Source organism: Pleurodeles waltl, chromosome 9, assembly GCF_031143425.1.
Source record: "Pleurodeles waltl isolate 20211129_DDA chromosome 9, aPleWal1.hap1.20221129, whole genome shotgun sequence".
Taxonomy (NCBI): Eukaryota; Metazoa; Chordata; class Amphibia; order Caudata; family Salamandridae; genus Pleurodeles; species Pleurodeles waltl.
In genome coordinates, this window is record NC_090448.1 from 999790408 (window position 1) to 999809750 (window position 19343).

Sequence of the window (19343 nt, forward strand, 5' to 3'; positions counted from 1 at the left end):
TTAGTATTTAGGCATCTATGACACATTCAATAGAATTGTAAGAATTAAACACAATCAAGTGTTTAACCGTAATAAAGCAAAAACACAAATCAATTGAATTGGATAAACAAAATCAATCATAGGTAACAAAATGAATGAAAAAATGAATGAAACAGGCATACAAAAATAAAGCTATTGCATTCACTGGATGTATATTAGAAGAATAACATACATTAGTAAGGGTACACAGAAAATCAATCATAAACGCATATGCCCAGTTTGTCGGTTCCATTACTGTTCTGAAATTTACTTACCATTGAAACAAATTCTACAACTCAAGGATCTGTTGTTCTGGTTGTTTGTTTTTTTGGAATGGAGTTGATACAAATACGTCCTCAGACATGATTATTGTAACAGCATGGACAAACTATAAACTGAACATAAGAGTCTCTCATTGTTTTTCTCTTTTTCAGAGATCCCTACAATTGGTATTTTAGACACCATTATAATGGCATTAAACCCTGCATAAGCCTTTCGTAGTAAGCAAGCACTGACTCTTTAGATTATTGTGTGGTCCTCAAGATTTTCAACCAATCAGTCTCTTTCAGGGGATCCTTAGTTTTCAAAAAGTTACCCACCTGTGGGTACTTTTCCATAACCACAGGAAATGGGGCATTAGTTACAAAATTCCTTTGCAGCTCTGTAATTGGCCAATGTACAGCCACTTTACACTCTGCTCACAGTTCACTGGGGACAACAATGCCAAAGAAAGCATTCAGATCTTCCCAAAGTACCTTTGAATTTTTCACAAATCTGTCTACTTGGGTGCACCACTGATTAGGACATTCTCTCAACGTTGGAAATTGATTTGTAAATGTGAAAAGAACACCACAACTTCAAAGCACATAACTTCCTCCGTATTACTTCCTTCAGTGGATAGGTTTTGACCTCAGATACACTCCTGCTCCTGGTCCATTCTGTCTCTTCTTTGTCATCTTCGCTTTCTGAGCCCATCTATCTTTAAACATCTAGGTGTTACTCTGCATTTGAATGCTACTGATTAAATCTCTTAGCTGCAGTTTCAACCCAGGGGTTTGCATGTTCTTGAGGGCGTCTTCTGGCATGAACATTTTAACATTTTTTTAGTGCTCTTAGAGGGGTGTCAATCTCTGATGACCAAAACTCGGGGCTATCAATCTCTGTATTTGCCACACTCACAACATGAGTTGCTCCTGTTCAGGACCTGACTTCCATTTCTGCAAAGGAATAAATTCCAGACACAACAGTGGTTGCATTAGTTATAGGAGCAACAGAAGTTGAAACAACAGCAACATTATAATCTCGGGCACTGCCGGTGGAGGTGATTAAGGAATCACTATCATCCTCTGGTGAGCTGGAAGTAGAATAGTCAGTAATTGTGGATTGGGGAGTTGAGCGGGTGTCAGTTGTGGAGGTGAAAGGGTTTCAGGCAGTCCCCTATCGAGAGGCTTTGATCAATAGGCACGCTAGCACTCGTATCTGCATGTGACGAGAATCCCACAGAGAGTTAATTTCCCCCTGATGATGGAGCTACATTATATGAGGGTGGTTGCAAAGCCAATAAATCATTCAGACGATCATCACTGGAGTTACATCACTCCCTCCATCATCCTTTACTTCTGTTTTACCTCCCCCCCTTGTGCTTCCTTCTTCCCAATTTTTCCACTCCACAGTACAGTATACATCTAAACCCCTGAATCATCTCGGTCCCCGCCTGCATGCTGTAATACATCTCACTTTGCTTCCATCCTGCTCCTACCTGTCCTCTTTGCCGTAATCAGGTATTTCTCCTTCTGTTTCACCCGTGCTGCGCACCCCCATGCATTCAAGGCTTCATATTGGACTGGTCTAGGTGAGAGCTTCATTTCACACAGCATCAACCTCAAATTCTCAATTATTCTCAGATTGAAGTACCAGGGGGAGGAAACTGAAGGACCATTCGTTTGCAGTGATCTTATTCCTTGGTTAAACCAAATACAAGTGTGTAACCCGATATTGGTGGTCATGTAATGAGCAGGCATAGCCTTGGGAGGCCTCGCCTCCTTCATATAAAGTCATTAATTTCTTGAAAAATATCATAATTTCTCTATATTTAACACAATTCAAATTCAATTTAATGTCAATTGAAATATCTTGTGGTTCTCCTCAAATCACAAGAAAATATGCAACAACATTAGCTTCCTATTTTAGGGCCTGATTTAAGGAAAGTGGCGTTGCACCCTGTGCAGCGCCACTTTTCTTGCGCCCATTAGCGCCCCCTTAATGCCACCAGATGTGCGCCATATCTTTGATACAGTGCACTATCGTGGTAGTTAGGGAACTAGCGTCAAACGCTAGTTCGGAGCTTTGCAGGATTAGCGACAAAAATGTTTACACTAATCCTGCAAAGCCCATTGAGGCCCATTGTAAACAACGGTGTGCCTCCTTTTAACGCCTGCTCTGAGCAGGCATTAAAAGTGCTGAAACAAATGACGCAAAGAAATCTCTTCGATTTCTTTGCAACATTTTTTCAGCTCCCATAATGGGGACACACCCCCTTTGCATACATTATACCTGGCGCAGGCATGATGTAGCGCAAAGGGTTACAAAGTGGTGCAATGCATGCATTGTGCCACTTTGTAAATTTGGCGTGGCGATTTTGACTTCATTTTGCTACATTAGCATTAAACAATGTAGCACCAGGAGGCGCTAGGGGCTCTTAAATCTGTCCCTTTGTGTGACACCACAAACTGTCCACTCACAGTGCGCTACTCTCTGATGTAAGGACCAGTTCAAGCACAGCACTCACACTAACTGACCAATACCAGCGCTGCAGACTATGATCTAACTTGAAATACCTCACAGCGGTTCTCACTCAATGGCGATTCAGCTTTGCCATAGCAGATTATTTGAAAAAAAAAGACAAAACAAACTCTTGTCTGTTCCACTAAAGGAAATCCAAGTTACAGAGCTATTCTAGATGAATTGGAGATTGACTCTAGGAGGACGCTATCATGCACACAAAGTGAAATCTCGACCAGTGGGAAGTCACCCTGACTAGTGTTTTCTACTCCTCTGCGCAGAAGGATTAACCAAACACCAATCTCAGTTAGTACAAACTCACAATAGAAGTTAACATTTCCGATTTCAATGTGCTTTTAATAGAACTTCATAGTCCGACACCACAAACCTTAACAGACAAGTTACAACTTAATATCCATATCAGGATCTTAGACTTCACCGAGTCCAATAACCAAAACTTCAACTCTTGCAGCAAGCACATTTATTTTCAGAGGGACAAGCTAAGATCTAACAACATGGAGCTTTCCTGGACCCAGATGGAGCTACTTCCTGCAACACACTAACTCATCAAAGCCCACAAACACCACAACGCTTGACACACTCTCAAGGACGCAGAACCCTATTATACTCACACGGCTTGGACTTTGCAACCACACAGGAACCCTGGAACACTGCCAGTTTTCCAAGCTGGACCATTGGATGCAGACTGGGCTGGAACAGATTCAGACAGAATTTGGGTGAAATCTATCTACGCCTCATTGAGAACCATCGTATGCTACAAGATTTGAGGGCATATTAGTTAAGGATGGTATTTGTTCTGCACTAACTTGGGTAACTCGAGACTCCGCTATGTCCACAAGGGTGGACCTTTTTCTCAAACTGAGGCTGAAATCACAAATTCATTAATATTCCATTGACAGTAAAGCAGAGGTTGCTCCAAAGTAACAACAGAGAGGAGTAAGTTGCAAACCATAAAGGTTTATTAGCAAATTAGTAAAGTTACACTCTCCAGTTAAATCAATTTGTCATAGATTGAAATTCATCTCAATATAGCACACAGGAACATAATCCACGTTGTTCAATTAGTAATGCAAATATTGCAAAATTAAAGGCAAAATATGCAAATCGAAGCAAAATGTTGTTTCCATAAAGGAAACTTCCAAATGCTAAGCCAGGGTGTGGGTAGGTCAGGGAAGTTTAGAAGCAGTAAGTATAGCATTGAAGGCAGAACCAAGTAAAGGTGCCAATTAGAACGAGAAATAATGCACTTGCTCTCATGAGTATCTCTATAAGCAGAAACATGAGGAGCTTGGGCCGTAAGAGAAGGGAAAAGACGTCCTCCTGTAAAGGTGGATAGGGGCAAGTGATCTAAGTAACAGGTTTGACACAGTTAAAACATAAATTCCAGCCAACTGAAACATTCTTTAGGTTCCCATCAGACAAGAACAAATTAAAAAACAGTTTTAGCTTTGTACTTGGTGTTGGCCTTGTGAGCGCGTTTAGCCCTATTTGGTCCTCTATGATTGGTTGATAAGTTAGAGGTTCGATGGACCTTTTGACTATGCTTAGAGTGGTTCCACCAACGCTCATAGCTTCAATCAACAAATACAAGACATAAACAATAACACACCATCAATCTCTAAGAGTCAGTAATCTTTACGCACCATGACCCATTTGGCCATGGATAACCACACCTTTTAGTAAAGCTAGAATGTTTATTTCCCTAGATAAAGAATGCTAATATCACGAATATTAATCTCAAAACCAAATGATAAACATATACAAACAACACGGGTTGACCAAAGCATCTAAAGAATCTCAATTTATCTAAAGCATTTATAACTAAGCACTCTAGGGTTACAGTACATATCAATAATAATAATACCTGGAAAACTGAGATAGTATACATCTAGACTCGACAAAAGAACAGAATCAATTCTTTGTTAATGACAATGATCAGCATTTGGGTATACTAACTAACCCTCCAATTAGAATAGCATGTTTGGGCTTCATGGAAAACAATTTTAGTTAAAGTTAATTTGGAAAAATATCTAACTATGGCTCTATCAAAATAGTAGTTGGTACCTAAAAGAAAATACTAATATAGCACGCAAAGAATAGCATTTTGTTATACCTCTCAATGAGCCAGCAAGAGGCGGTTTCTTCGGCAGGTGGATAACCGTCTGGTGAGCATCAGCAATGGGACAGTGAAAGGGAATGGCTCAGCCACGGTTGGGCTCTAAGTTAACAGAACCAACCTAGGGACATTAAACTAAGGAATCAGCGTTAATACAGATTAACAAAGTACATGGAACCATAATACCCCACATAAAGGGCTTTAACATGGGTAGGAAGAAAGGCAGAATGGGAATGCTCTCGAAAGGGTCAAAAAAGGAACTGCAATGTTAAGTGCAGGCAGGCTAAGTTAAACTCATAAAAGGCATCTTCTCAAGCCATCATTGGTCAGAAAATCATACGTTCACAGTAGGAACAATGGTCTTTACTTTATAAATCTAAAATATAACTAAACAGTCTTTCACATGCCGATGAGTGACTCCTCTTCTCCTGTTCCCATTGTCAGGTTTGTCAGGTAACAGTTTTGTTGCAATCGTAGCTGTAGTCACTGCATCCATTGTTCAGTCCTGGAAATATCTTCTTCTCACGCGTCATACGTGCAATGTTTCAACTTCTAGTACAGCACATTTCAACAGACAGTTCTCATGAGAAAGTCTAAAACATTTACAAATAGCTGGGTCAACTCTCTGTGAACAATAGACAATATTTAATTCTCTGCTTCCACAGAACCTGTACATTTATTTAATTAATACCATTGTACAACTTAACATAAGCCTCTGTCGACTAGGCCAAAACGAAATGACTAATTAATGCCTCATATACATTTTAAGTAAATACATAGCACTAATACGTTAATGCAACTTACTAATACAATTCTCTACATGTACACATTATTTAACTATAACCGTATATTCATAATCACTTTTCATTCTTCTCATGGTGGCCACATCCGTGGGGACATTTTCCATGATAGACATTATTTCTCTACATTATCCTAATTCATGCAAATTCTTAACAGTCAAACAACGGAAATGTATTCGTAATTAATTCATCTTTCACAGCCTCCTTCTCCTGGATAATACAATGCCAACTTGTTCTCTCACTCGGGCCTTCACAATATCTCACAAATAAATATTTACCTCTTTAGTTACTCATAGCATGCAGGTGCTGAAATCACTATCCAGACTACTTAAATGGTCCTCTACGAGCTTCCAAATGTAAGTGGACAAGAATAATGTTTCTAAATGTGCACATGGAGACTCTGGTGTATGAAACAGAAAAAGTGTTATGCACAGAAAGCAGAAATACAATGTTTATTCCAAACATGAAGTAAGGCACGATGGGCCAGATGTACCAAAGGATTTTACCCATTCTGTGTCTATGGGAAAAAGCTTTAGTACATATGGCCCTTAGCCCTACTCATGACAATATCAAACTGCGCATACGCTAACTAAAGTTATTCAAATATATGATTCTTTAGTTTACTAAACTGAAATATGAAACATCCTGAAAGTAATATGTGAAATAATGTGTGAAAATAATGAATATTTCCTGTGTAAATCATGTAAGCTATGGTTATGATGGTTACAGGTTAACATTAGGGAAAAAATAAATAATTGTAGCACTGCACCATCAGTATCTATCATATTTCAAGATAAAAGTAAAACCCAGTAGTGATGTTTGACTGTGTTACTTAAGGTATTTACAGCTGTGTACTATCTGTGTTCTGCCATTGAGCTTGAGCATGTTTTAAAACAAATATCAGCAAATAAATGAGGTAACAGTTGCACATTGTTGCTGTTTTTGTGCTCTGTGTTCCATGGTTGAATAAATCCACGAGGGGGTTACAGGGGACTTACTGAGCATGCAACAGGTTTATTGTTTTTTTAGGCCACAATTAGGGTTGGCGATTCTCTGGTTTTTAACTGCCTGGTTGGCATTTTTTTTGCCTGTAAAAAAGAACTCTAAAAAGCAGTGAAATTCTATTTTTTTTTTCACCTTTTGAAATACAAACCTAAAACAGCAAACATTTGACGTTATCGCTCTAAAAGTGTTTGAGAGCTGTCTAAATAATATCTAAATGATTATTAAAACAAACAGACAGCTAATTGCTATGCTACAAAATAATACTGAGAGTTTTCCATATTTCACATACCAACAGCTGCATTTCCAATGTTGCATATCTTAAATAAACAAATAGCTCAGAAAAGTACCAGCCCCAAAAAACGTATAAAATCAATGTCTGAACCCATGTAATGTTGTGTGTGAGGCTCACAGTGCTCAGAAATGATCCAGGGCAGTCAAAGGGATGGGGTTCTGGTGCATGCCTGTGTGAGTGTGTGTGTGTGTAACCACTTCAGCCAGCAAAGCGGACAGAGGCAGGATCACAGCACAGATTACATTAAAGGTAACATATCCAAGTTCCCACAGCTAGTTAGAAGCGAGCATTAGGGAATCATCAATCCATTTTTCATGTCACTAGTTTTCACTGTTTGAGAAACAACAGAACACCTAGGGCCTCAGTTAGAAGGCCTTTGCGCTACTGTTGCATAATTCTTTCTACGAAACAGTGGCGCAAGCAGTGCTCTACACTGCTCCACATTTACAAACTGAGCATTGGGCCCAATGCGTCAGTTTGTAAAGCCTTGCATCAAGTTATATTATGTGACTTCACTGCATCCGAATTTTACTCCCTGCTCAGAGGAGGCGTAAAACTGATTCAGGGCTTTTCTTAAGGGGGACCTCCAGGCAATGCTGGAATAGCCTCATTATTTTGACGCTAATTCAGCAATACGTGAGTTTAGCGACAAAGATATATCAGAATTTCTGATGCACCTGTGAAAACGTAAGCCATGGAGCTCTGTATTGTAAATACAGCACATCCATGGTGCTGTTAGAGGGTCATAGGGCAGCACAAGAAATCTGACGTATCTGAGCCGATGAGTCAGATTCCTGAAAATGAGGCCCTTAATGAAGCCCAACTATGAAGTCTGGTCGTGTTCTGACCTTCTTTTGTACTGAGAGTTGCTTTCATTTTCAATAAAATCTAGGAAGTACTGTCCTCCTCTGACATCATACATGGAAATGTGATTGATGAGCAAACAAGTCTGTGGACGCCAGCTCTCATACCCACCCTCTTGGCTCACCACTCCCCACCCCACACCACCATTCCATCTCCTGTTGCCAGACTCTTGCTGGACTTCGTATGCTTGTTCTTGCCTGAATTCTGTGGTGCAGAGGACACAGCGGACTTGGTTCCGTGGCCACCCTGTGGAGCGAAGTTTTTTTGATGCAATCCCATTTGAGAGAGTTCAGGGAGCTCTGAGAGCTGCAAGTCAGCCATTCTCACAAGACCTGTGCTCTAATTGCTACTCCGGCTGTAGTACCAGAAGCAGCGACTTTCGCAAATGAAGATAGTTTGTAGGACCTAAGTGCCATGGTGGTACACCATGGAGGTACTGTGGAGATAATGAGCTGTTTTGAACCAACATTCTGCGTTGCCTGTAACCTGCTCGATGCTCCATGAGTGTGGGAAGCTAAGGCTCAGGGCTGACGCCCTTATACATCAGATACAGATGAGGATTGCCAAGTGGAGAATAGGTCCCATAGGCCCAGGAGACCCATGTGACCGAGTGGTTCTATTGAAGGCAGATAAAATGTCACAAGATAAGAGAAGGTAAGGTCGTCTATCAAACCTTCCATCAGAAATTATCCTTCTCTCCAACAAGATAGCTATCAGTCATCAACATACTTCGAGCCCCAGATGAGGAGAATTGGATATAGGACTGGTTGTGGTGGTGCAAGGTTGGAGAAGGTGACAGTGGTTCAGCTTGTCTCGCAAGCGTAGGTGAGTTGAATTGAGCTTTACTTTCTGTCAACTAAGCTTCTGTCCATTTAGTTCTTGCATGCTCTGCGCATAGGCATCAGGCCACCCTGTGAACATGTGTCTCCACTGTGTTTCCCGAGTGTGAACATGTGGCATGAGGTTGGTACTCACAGATTGCCTTATAAGTTCCTTTTGCACTGGGCTCCTAATCACTGCCCAGTATGTGTTACATTTGTGTTATTTACAAACTTAAAGCAAACATTTTGGGCATTCCTTGTGAAACTATACAACAACAATGATGATTAGAAAACTTCTCACAATATCCATCACTATCAGGAGACCCCCTGTGGCTCAATATGTAACATTACCCATGCATAAATCCTTGTTTACGCATATCACATCCATTCTCCCAACGTTTCCATAATTCTTTACACAGTCTAACATATGGCTTAACTATTATAGGTCCCAAATGAAAAGAAAGTGAGCCCAGTAAAAATTTAAAATCAAAATGATATCACTACTTTGGAAGTATATTTTTCCCTATCAATGACAGCTCAACCACCACAGAATGGGATCAGTTCTAGCAATATTTGAAAAATCTACCTGGAACAAAAACCATATTTTAAAAACTCTGCTTATTCTTTCTGCATTTCAACAGGATGATACATTGACCTTAAATGCCTCGTACAGTATAAGAATCTCTCATTCTAACTTCAAACCAATAAATCCTAAGGAAAGTGTTAAAGATGATTTAAATAAACAAACACAGATTAATATTTAATTGAAGAAAGTAGAGAAATCAAGAAGAAACACACACAACCAGAAGGCTATGATATTATGTATCCATTAAAAAGGGTGTTTATTGAAGAGTCACAAATCCCATATCTAGAGCGACCCAAAGTCAATAAAGAAAAATTCCACTCGATCTAATTTTTTTAAGATAGACACATTTGGGACCCTCTGCTACTGAAGAAGCACAAACTCCGAATAGAACTGAGGTGGTAATAAAAGAGAGAACGGAATGGTTAACCACAGTGCTATAACAGTGTGCTTTCTTTCGAGCAGTGGCAACAAATTTAATTAGGCAACAAAAGAAATTAGTAAAGAAAAAAGTGAAAAATCGCAGACACTCTAAGGAAGAGACACACATGTCTGCAATTTATAAATTGTCCTGATTACCAAAATGAAGCTGTTTCTAAATCTCCTCCCAGGCGCCAAGGAGGATGTAAATAAATCCATTGTATTAACTAACCCCTCACTGGATTTTACCCACATACTACAGACTTCCACAGAACTTCAACACCCCGGGGCACGACAGTCTAACACCCCACACTGCCCAATTAATAAGTGCTCCTCCAGTCCTCTAAATGTAGAAACTCCATAGTGCCTACAAAAATGAAATTTGTTGATCTTTTTGGAGCAAGAAATATATGTATTAATAGATCACAGATATTATTCCTTTTATATATGTACCCAAAGCTGCAGCTGATTCTATAAGCCAATATTAAACTTGTAACTCTTCAGAAAAATGTTGCTCAGCCATCTTCATAAGCTCTATTTTAAGTCCTTCTATTATTTTAAACTCTAATGACATTTTTCAGACAGAACCTCCATCTAAAAGATGTCCGTTTATAATCTACAGCAAATATACAATTTAGCCCTGCTTCAACCATCGATCACTTGTCTGAACCTATTGTACTAAATAATCCCCTAATGAATGTCCCTGGTTCTTCTGGTCGTTCTATAACTATATTCAATATGAGAAAAAACAATCCAAGGGATGATAACAATGGTAATAATTGGTCTTGGTTAGCCGGTGCCCTTAATATAAACAATCTTTCATTCCCCAAGTGTCCCCAATTGTAGCTCAAACGTATTAGGTTGGTCCTGGAATATCCTCAGCTCAATACAAGACCAGAAAAAGGGCAACTTGTAACTAACTCTAAGGCAGATATAACCTGCCTACAAGAAACATGGTGCACTCCTGACTTCTTTCTTGAAAACTATTATGTAAGTGATATCCTGGCTTCACCCAAAACAAGGGGTCACACATTTGGAGGTGTGTTTATTCTTCTTTCTGCTGATTTTAAATGGAATTATGAAATATCATCACTGTCTGATACTCAGACACAGTGAACAAGGTTTACTTTCAATGCCCCTGGCTCAGATAAAACAAATTTATTTTCTTCTTATTTAATGGCAATAATTTATTTTTTAAGTCTATTTCTTGTCGAATAAATTGTGACCAGCCCGATTGGAAATTAATTTTAGGGGATATTAATGCAAATATCTCTAATAATCTACTGTAATCATTTAGAGACAGAGAAGTTAATTCCTCAGAATATTGAGGCAGATAAAACATGCATCCTATTACTTTCAAAACTCAGGAGGATAGGATGTCTAATAGTTAATGGTCTTCTTGATCTAGACGCACCTGCCAACTGGACACGCTATATTAGATTACATGACTTGTAATCAGGCCTTGTATAATAGGCTTTCTGATGGTTTCCACATACCTAGTACCATGACTGACCCCTTCATTCTAATGATTAAATCACCACAGAAGAGATCACCCCCTGGAACGTGAATGAGGGAACAACCAAAATTAAAAAATCTAGCCTGTAAACTGGAATCCTAATGTGGTCCAAACAACTAATGACCAGATACAAAAGGTAAGAGAAGAAAGAGTCATTAGTGCTTTTGAACTCTGTCTGTTAGCTGTGGCATTGTCAGGTACCAAGCACAAAACTAGTGTGAGAATAAAGAAGATAATTCCCAGAGACAATAAAGATTATATCTAAATAAATTAGTTAATGTACACTCACTTTCCGTACCCATCATCCAACAGAGAAGTCAGGATAAAATACTTCAAAAAGTCAAGAAAAAAATATAGACTCAAAATGAAACAAAAAAATACGATCTCCTCTGGCGTGATCTGGAAAGGGCGGCTCATAAGAAAGCTCTAGATTTCTTTGGCTAATTATTACTAAGACATGATCAACGAGAATAAACAACCCCGCTGTTACTATGATACAGCTAGAGTGGGTGGTTTGCATTTTACAATGTTACAAAGCCAATGATCAGTAAAGACTAGGAGAGGAATGCTCACGGTAAATGCATTTCACTGAGACTGAAAAGAAACCATATTCACCCATTGCTAAACAGATTACCACCTTTATCCGAAACGGTTATTCTGGGGCAGTGGCCCAGACCAAATTCCAGTAGTTGTTTTAAAATCGGACAGCCCATTGTAGAATATACTTCTGGCCCACAGCTAAAGTATGGTTACAAAACGGGAAAAATACCAAAATCCTGGCCTGGAAGTACAATCCATCCCCTCCATGTAAAAACCTCAAGAAGGGAGCTGCAAAAGTATAAACACATAGCCCTATTAGATGCTCTAGAGAAAATCTTCGTGAGACGTATTGTGGAAAAATTACAAGATTGGGTAACTGAGAAGAACATTTTTCCTTGTGAAGAATCAAGTTTTGAATCTAATTACTTAACAACTGATAATATAGAAGTCCTTAAATATATACTCAATAATTATGTACAGCTAAGAAAACAGTGTGTAAATACAGCATTTATAGATTTTCCATGTATAGACGGTCTTCATTTGTGTGGATCAACCATTGCTCTGGTAAAAAGTGGCAACAATTAGAATGTCTTCCACTTTGCTGAGACTAATATTAGCTCTCCATTCGTCCACCTGGTGTAGAGTGCTGTTAGGTGGTGACAAAGAATTATCTGCCGAAATAATGGAATAGAACAATCTAAAACAAGGCAGTATCTTTTTTTGTTATATCTGCATGAGTTACCAAATGTTTTGCTTATGTAAATAATTTCCCCCGTCAATTAGGAACCTTCAGTTATCACACCCTTTTATACTTTGACCATTTAATTTTATTTGACCTCACACCAGTTGGTTTGCAACACAATTTATAGGCATAACACCACTTGACTGTGAAACGTTTTTTCAAAATAAATGTACGGAAAAGCAAAATAGCAATGTTTAATTCTGGAAAGAAAAAAGGTAATTGAATTGGTTGCTAGGTAATTATAAATTGGCATCCATCAAAACATATCCCTAGCTGGATAGAACGTTATTCTATAATCTTAGGCAGGGACCCCACATAGAGCATGAGACATCTAGGGTGTTCTTGCATGGTGGGGCATTGAAGACCCTTTTTTCAGTTTGTAACGGACAATTATTTAATTATGGTCTATAAAACAAAAATCTCCCCAACATTATCAGATAGGGTAAAACATATATCCCTGGGTGATTGGCCCTTCCGCCAACAAAAAGAAGGCAAGATCTTGGGATCTCCCTTTTGAGTCAATTCTTCAAACCCAGTATAGGTCTATTGATGAGAGTTTGGACTCTCAAGTGTTAATGCCACTTATCTTCCATCAGAGGTGTGTTGGGGGTATACACATTTGCACAATGGCATTTAAAAACTGAACTTGCACTAAACAGTAACCCTAGTAATACTTTCTACTAGACTTTTAAATATGTACTGTCAAATTTGGGATTTTTGTCAATTATCCATTTAGGAAATTGGCCTTATAGTCAGTTAAGATTATCTCTGAAAAGAACAAATCCACATTTAATCTAAAACTTTTTACATTTTTAGAAGTCTCTTTACAAATGTACTATCAATTAAACATCAAAAGGAATACTTGGAGAGAAAAATAGAAACTTTTCATATCTGATTAATAATTATTCTTTGGACATATTTTGAAATCTATCAATTAGGAATATGCTTTGTGTTTTACAGCACTTGAACATAAAATGAAAAATAAAGGATACCACGATTTTAGCCATTTTTCAGTGACTTTCCAAAGTGCTTCATCTTGTGCATTGAGAGTGACAATTTGTGGGTTAAACAAATCAAAGATCAACATTAATACACATTTAAAGTTAAAAAAATTATAATTAGTGACAAACCCCACAGTGCAATTTTGCATGCATGACATTTATTGTAATCTTGACTGTGGTCACACGGTGCATAAGAGTTACAGGAAAGATGACAGCATTAATTGTATAAAAGACAATGGTTCAATTGTTTTATCATTGGTTGTACTACTTGAATCATAGATGCTCGAACAAGCGGTTAAGAGTGCATTCAAAATAAGGACCAATTTCCACCTGCATCAACAGCATTTCAACCCACAGTGGCTGATAGTGTCACCATCAAGACATGAGATTTAGGGAGTATAAGCCATGGTCTGTAAATATAAACCAAAGAGCGACAGATTGAATACTCAGTGTCATCACTTTCTGTACATTCAGCAACACCCTGATGAAAATGATCAAGAAACATTGGTCATTGTTTCAATCTATGGTTTTGACTAATGATTCCCAGTGTTGTCATTCAGAAAAGAAAATAACTTAAGAGGCAACTTACTGAGTACTAGTGTTCAGATAAGTAAATCAACAGGCCTAGTTGCTCTTTGGGGGCAAAACAAAATAGTGGTTCATTATCTCTGTGGGAACTGTGTAATGTGCAATTTCACTGGAACCACCAAGCAGTATCATCAGACACACACTCAGACAGATGTCTAATTGTAATTCTAGTAATTTGATCTAAGCTATTTGGTGTACTTGTGAATTGATTACATAGAACACATTACACAAAAAACATAAAGGCATGGTTATGCCAACACCCCAGCATAATCAACTGCAAAGTCATGTCCTCCCTCTGGTTGTTCATTCTTCAGAGATAAATCACTACAATGACAGGTTATTGAACTTGTGGTCAAGCCACCACGAGGTCGTTACCTTTAACAAATATTGAACAAAGCGGAATGACGCTGGATTCTGAAATGTAACAGCATTAGAAATGGAATAAACACAATGAAAGCGTGTAATTCAAAATGTTCTCCTAAATTAATTGTCCTCCAACATTCGTCCAATGATACATTGCGTTCTGTAGGATTTTTAATTGTGATTATATGCTTGACAGAACTGCATCAACTGATTCACACTGTGCATTATTAGTAGATCTGGTGTTCAGCTAATTCATTTGTATTATCTCTCATGTTAAATTACTGCCAGTATCACTGATTGCTTATAATGTGTGAACTGTTCAAAGCATCATATGCATTATTTATTTATAAATCCCGGTCTTTTTTTTTGTAAGCGATTATCCGACACTACAACTGAACCTCATTCCATGGTATAATCACTAATTCCGCAAGTACGTTCTGTTTTCACTCCCTTTTGGTATGGGTTCACTTGTTGCACCTATTATTTGACCCTTTATGTTTATTTTGTCATCCACAGCTTGAATTTCGTTATTTGCATCAGTAAATAATCTACTCTTGAGACATAGCCATATATTTAACTACTCTTTACATCCAATGAATACAGTTCCTGACCCATTCCACCCTTGTTTTATATTTACAGGCTGTGGCTTATGCTCTTTAAATCTCATGTCCTAATGATGGCCCTTTAAACCACAGTGCGTCAAAAAGTAATTGACGCCTAGGGCAATTGGACCTTATTTTGAATGAGCTATTAAGTATTTATCTACCCTAAGTTATTTAAAAAGGAACTGTTGTATCATTCTTTGTTTAATCCACAAACTATCACACTCGTTACACAACTTGAAGACAATTTGGAAAGTCATTGAACACTGGTTATAATAGGTGTGTATTTTCTATCTTTCATTTGGAATTTCTCAAAAGAATAATTATGAATCCGTTTCTAATTTAAGTCTCCAAGAATTTCTTCTGTTGTTTATTTGATTCATAAGCACATGTGGATCTTGACGTACATTTAGGGGGTCATTACGAGTTTGGTGGCTGGAAACATCCACCCGCCAAACTCCCGACGAGGGGGCTGCCATGGATTTATTTTGCAACCATCTCTCTCATGTGGATCTTCAACATAAGCTTTATGGATACCACATGTCTCCTTGAATAAGGAGAGGACTGTTGTTTTATTATTAATGTTTTTTGCTTAGTTGTTTAGATTTTAAGTGATTTCCGGATACGAGACAATAACCCGAAGGTTTTGAAATGTTTATTTTGGTTGATGTATATAAAAATGACTGCTGCAATTAGAACAGTTGTCCTAGTAGGTGGGATGGGGTAAGATGTTTTGATTAAATAGTAATTAAATTGCATGCTCAATGATTGTTTTATTGCATCATTGATGGAATGTATGTGTCTATTTGTTCTACAATTTGACCACTTCTTTCTAAGATAATGATCTGTACATATGTCAGATATTCTGAGTTATTGACCAAACGTGCGGCAGGAATTACATATACAAATTATTAATGCACGAACAGACTATATATGCAGCTACCGCCCTCCAGTGGACAACCGTAATAACTGACGAAAAGAAAGAGTATTAAAGGGGTAGGGAGAGGTAGTGCGTGGAGGACACCGAATAACGAGCTATAGTCACATTACTTTATTTTACCAGCGCTTTTGAGCTACGGTGTTTTATTCCATTGATTTAACTCCGCTGCTTTTTACTGAGCAAAAACTCGCGTAGAACATAAAAAACAGTCTCTGGTAAACGATAAAGGTTAATCTTCCATTGATTTACCTATGCCGCTTTTTACTAAGCAAAACACATGTGGAATATAAAGTCCCCAAGAAAGCACTGGCAAATCATAAAGCTTAATCTTTTCAACAACAGCGCCGTTACAACTTTCTTCACTGTAGCGGTCGTCAGTGAACGCGGACTGGCTGCCAGATGGCGGCGACCAAGCCTCCCTTTCAGAAGGGCCAGACTTTGGTAGGTGGAGGTGGGAGGCGCTGGAAGGACCAGGCCCGCCCATAGTTTTGTTTGCTTTCCCCCAAATACCTCGGATTCCAGACAGGTGCTGGCAGGTCCTGCTTTTAATTGAACAACTCCGTATTCCTTTTATCCTAAAAGTACATAATGCAAGACATGCTCTGCCTTCCGAAATAAACATTTCCAAAACACCAACTAGTTCCTTTCCAAAAATACCCTGTATTATTTCTATAATTTCTCTTTCAGTTTGCCTTTTGTAAGGTGTCTTGAATATGTTATTGACAAAAGTAATAAAGTAACAAAGAACAACAAATGAGGAATAGGCTAGCACCTCAACATTATATAATGATAATAATAAAACAAGTGTGGTATTCATCAGTGAAAAGAATAGGGACATAAAGGCTGGAGTAAAATTCAGTCCTGGAAAAGGCTGTATTTCAACCCCATATCACGCTACATATTCCAATGTAGCCTGTAACTTTAACCCTCTCACAGATGTTTCTGCGCCCCAGAGATGTTTTAAAAAATGTGACTGAATGAATAGTTTCATGGAATATTCCAACATGTTAGCGTCTGGCACAATACCCAGGAGCACTTTTTATCTACGGCAGCAAATTACGAGCCTTATTTAGAGCTCGGTGGATGCGTTCAAGCTGTCAAAACCCATTTGTGTACTCATCCTCCACCATGGAGGCTTATGGGTCCAATATAGAGTATGGTTGGTTGAGGGACGAAAAGCCAACAACCGTCTGTCAACATTTTCTTTCCTCTGTTGATAGAGTTATAGTCCAAACAAAACAGACGAAACTAGAGTATACTTTCCATCAATGAAAACATGGCAGGTCATCTTCCACACCGGTGTTGGAGGAAATAGAGCATAAATACCTAAACCCCATCACCAACACCTGCACAAACTACGCAAACAACATGTTTCTGCTACCACAAGGCGTAGGCTTCTATCTGGGGGTACTAAATGAACAACAACACAATCCCCTACAAAACAGAAGGTAAGTAAAACTTTTTAAAACTGTTTTAAATGCACAATGTTAGTTAGCAATACAAGTGAATGTGACTTTATGAACTCAAAAACATTTATAACTACACATCTGCTCATCGCTTTCATACCATATGTCTCACACTACACCCCCATATAACATACTCACTTAATACAATTTTACTACTCCCCCACCCTCATGTCAGTATATAAAAGCGCATTTCTTAAAACACATGTTTCACAATTACATATAGTTTTAACACCCTATGACTAAGGTTTTTTTATTGAAAACAAAAATGCTAATCCTATATTGTGTTTGAGGTGTTTCTTAGAAAACACAAAACTATTCTGAGTGTCGCACTTTACATACTTAAGACACTCCACAATCATATCAATCATGTACCGTAAGTACAGATTTTCAATACCCAGTCACAGATATATTAGGTCTCAAAATCTGCTACAGTATCTCAGGGCTGGATACACACTCACAGGTAAGATATTGCTTTCATATCCTTACCCTAGGTGTAGGAACACATAATCTATGGGATGGTCTATATGTGTGCCACAAAATCTCTACCTATTCCTACATTTTTTCATAAACTCTTAGGCTCATATTTATGGATGGTTAGCGTCGCTAGAGGGCCATTTATTTTGGCACTAAAATGGTGCTAACCTAACTCCATATTTATATTTTGGCACTAGACCTGTCTAGCGTCAAAATATTGGAATTAGCGCCATGTTTAGGATGCCCGAAACCACCTTGCGTCAATGAGATGCAAGGTAGGCGTTCTCATCTTAAACACGATCCTAAACACAACGCTAACCCCCAGCACCATATTTACCTCCTGGCACAGAAACGACGCGCAAGGAGGAGGTGTCCCTAAAAAATGGTGCTAAGCCCGCTTAGTGCCATTATTTAACGCCTGGGTCAGACCAGGAGTTAGGGTGCAGGTAGGCCCATTTCCATGTAAACACCATGCGATGGGCACAAAGATGCCCGCCCCAGCAACACTACCACTCACTCCACAGGGACACTACAGGTGGAGGGAGCCCATCCCAGGTAAGTTGCAGGTAAGTGTATGTGTGTGTTGTGCCCTTACATGGGTCCATCTGCCTGGCATCTGGTATTTTGGGCTTGCCCAGGGGACACTGGTCCCCTATGGTGGGTATTGGGGTGGTGGGCATGACCCCTGTCTAAACTTAGATATTTTGCCGCTAACCAAACTTACGTCATTTCTGACCCACTAGCTCCATTCCCCCTAACGCCATCCCCTCCCCCCCAGCTAGCGTATTTTTTTATACGCTAGCCAATCCTTAGTGCCATGGTGCGTCATTACATAAATATGGCACACAGATGGCTTTAAGGAATGGTGTTAGCTCGTGTTAAGAAAAATGACGCACAACTGTGTTAGCGCAGTTATGTGCCATTTTTCATAAATATGGGCCTTATTTATTTTATTGTAGTCACATACCAGCACTCTGAATGTCACTTGCAGTACTACCTCACAACTAGAGGTCGACGAGGCAGTGAAAGCTCAAGCCAAGCTCAAGCCTAAAGGCTAGCTCTGGCTCAGCTTGAGGTCCTGTTGGAACCTTGAGCCTATACGAGCCAAGCTTGCATGTGGCTGCCACCCTCCCTCCAACCAGAATGTGGCACTATGGCCAGAGCTGCAGACTTTGGAACTGGGGAACCAGATTTGAGCCTCAACATTGGCTCAACATGGCCAGGACTCCGACAATGGCGGCCGCTTAAGAACTCGGCTCCGGAGGGGCCAGCTTGAGAACTTAGGCCCAGCGCGCCAGCACAAGCCGTCTGTGCGCTAAATCGTCCGGCCGAGCTGCCGGAAAGTGGGTGGAACGGCACGACCCCCGGGTCGGGCCCGGTGAGCGTTGCG